This window comes from Zosterops lateralis (assembly GCF_965231275.1).
Source record: "Zosterops lateralis genome assembly, chromosome: 6".
NCBI classification, from domain to species: Eukaryota; Metazoa; Chordata; class Aves; order Passeriformes; family Zosteropidae; genus Zosterops; species Zosterops lateralis.
In genome coordinates, this window is record NC_139761.1 from 44,754,717 (window position 1) to 44,757,520 (window position 2,804).

The window sequence follows — 2,804 nt, forward strand, 5'->3', positions numbered from 1 at the left end:
TCAAGTCTAAAGTTCACCTTTTGCTGCTTAAAAGATACGGCTTGTACAAAATCACTCATCACACGAATATTTTAGTAACCACAAATTTTCCATAAAAACTGGATGACCAAAAACATTTACAATATTAGAGCTGTGCTGTCATAGCATATACGGGATGCTGAAAATGTCAAAACTATTCCCAAGGTGGGACCATCTATAAAATCTGCAAAAAGCAAAATTTTTTTAGAACTGTAACAATTCAGGAATACTACTTTGGGAATTTAAAACTACTGATTTTTGCCAATGCACACTGAAACTTGTCTAGGGCTTGGTGCATGCTGAAAATCTTTTGGTCTAATAGTACCAGGAAAAAGAAAACCTCCAGAAGTGACAAAAATCAACAGAGATATCTTGAGTGATGTGTGACTGACTGAAATTTTTATACCTTTAACAAATGATTCCATCATTCCCATCCTTTGATAAGTAGAAAACAACAGAGGTTTACTACCTGAGATTTTTCATCTTCTGGTGAGGGTCTAGGCTGATGTGGTAACATTAACTTAGAAAGTAAAACCAATGTTGAAACAAACCTAAACAGTTTCTAAATTGAAGTCTGAACATACTATACAAAATATAATAAATTATCCAAATTACATTTAGTGGAAGATAGTTGCCATGTACCTGCTCATTTCCCAAAAAAAACCCACAAAAAAACAACTGAACAAAGCAAAACAAACAAAAAATCCAAACCAAACACACCAAATGGCACATATAACATAGTAAACTTATTCTTGAAGCATCCTATCATGGTTTGACCATGGTTTGATCACCCAGCTTTCTTATTTTCAAAGACAGTATTTTGTTTTATTGAATCAAAGGCCTACAATGTAGAAGAAATAACAAACCCAACTGTAACTGAAGTGAAAATAATTATTATTTTTTCATTAAATTTTTGTAATTGTTACCAGAAGAACAGATGAAATAAGTCTCAGATAAATGAATTCTGGAAAAAAAAATAAAAATTGTCCTTTCAGATGTAGCAAGGGCTTTGTCGCCAGATCACCTGCTGGAGCCTAAGGAAAGGACGTAAATAGGGATTTCTCTGCTTTCAACCACACTAAGGATTCACCAGCCATTGCCAGAGCTATGGAAAACTCTTATTGCCATAAAGACTGAAGTCAGCATCTTGCACTCCAGTAATATCCAACCTTCCAAGAGGACTGTGGCCACTCCCATAAACCTACAGAGCAACCAGGTGTACCATAAAGCAATATACACATGTTGTTACTAATATCATACTGCCACTGCTTGCAATGCTGCTGACAGCCCATTCTGGTTTCAATTAAATCTTCTAGATGTTTATAATTCACCTGTAAAACTCTATGTTAACCTGGTTTAGCAACTGAGCAGGCAAAATCTCAGCTTCAGAGGCAATTTCTTGTTATCAAATTAGAGTAAAATCAATTTGCCCAGCAATTTGGCTTGTTGAGACACACGGCATTTCCAAATATGGTCTCACCGGTGTTATTAAAGCAAAATTAAACAAAGTCACATGCAAAATTGTGTTAAATTGAAAATCTTTAGCATCCTGCTATGCATAAAGCTGAGGATTTGGTGGTCTGGGTGAGCAGCTGTTGACAGGATAAGGTGTTACACAGAAAAGCTTTCACTCTTCCACAGGCCTTTCTGGTCGCCTCAGAATGAGCGCAAACAATCCAAATGCTTTGGAAAACTTATAAAAATAAAGCTCCTATTTGAAAATACTTCGTACTGCCACAACAAAATACACAATCTGCAACATGAAATATCACATCATAGAATTCCTGCACTTCCAGCAGGAAAGCGTGGGCCTCTGAGCTTTCCAAGTCAATGTAGTGTGGGGCGCTCAACAGCGACTGCCCTGACAAGCCTTTTTTCCCCGCACAAACTAATGCGTGATGTGCCGGTGCTGGTGGCGGCCCCGGGCGGTGTCCCGGGCGGTGTGGCGGCCATTGTCCCGCCCCGCTGTGGCCACACGGGCGGCGCCGCCTTTGTTCGGGCGGGGGTAGTGCCGTGCCCCGCCGCCAGGGGGCGCTCCCTGCGGGCCGCGGCCTCCGCCCGCCCCGGGCACGGGAAGGGAGAGAGGGAGGCGCCGTCCCGGCCCCTCCAGCGGGGGCCATTTTTAAATGCCTCTGTCAGGCAGCGGCGCGGGGGGGAGCAGGTGCCGGAAGAACTGAGTTTGCGGTCCCACTCCCCTCTCAGACGGGGCAAGGAGAGCTGTCGCCTCAGGGGCCCCCGAGAGCGGCCCGGCAGGGGAGCCGCGAGGCGGCACAAGGAAACGCATCCCGGTTCCTTCCCGGTGCGCGCCCCGCGGCGGGGAGTCCCCCGCGTTTAAAGGGCAGCACCGCGCGGAGGGATCCCGGAGCGGGACTTCTTCCCCGCACACACCGCCGTGCGGGGCGACCCGCGCCTCGCTCCCCTCCCTCGGCGGGATCCCTCCGCCGCGCCGGGCGGTCATGGGCCCCGCGGCCGCCGCCGTCCCCGCTCTGCGGCCGGACGGGCCGCCCCGGCTGCCCCTGCGGTGAGGCGGAGGCGGGAGGAGGCCGCGGCGGCGGGGAGCGGCGCGGCCGGGGGCGGGCTGCGTTTCTCTGCGAGCGGTGTATCCTTCCGCGGCGGCAGGAGTGCGCGGCGGCGGGTGTCCGCGGTGTCCCTCCGCCGCCGGGAGCGCAGGGGCACTCGGCGTCTCCCCGGACGGGGCGAGGAGGTCGCGGGCTCCGCCGGGAGGAACAAGAAGAAACTTCGGAGCGCGGCGGCCGGCGCGGCGCTCGCCCGGCTCGGCAGGGCGG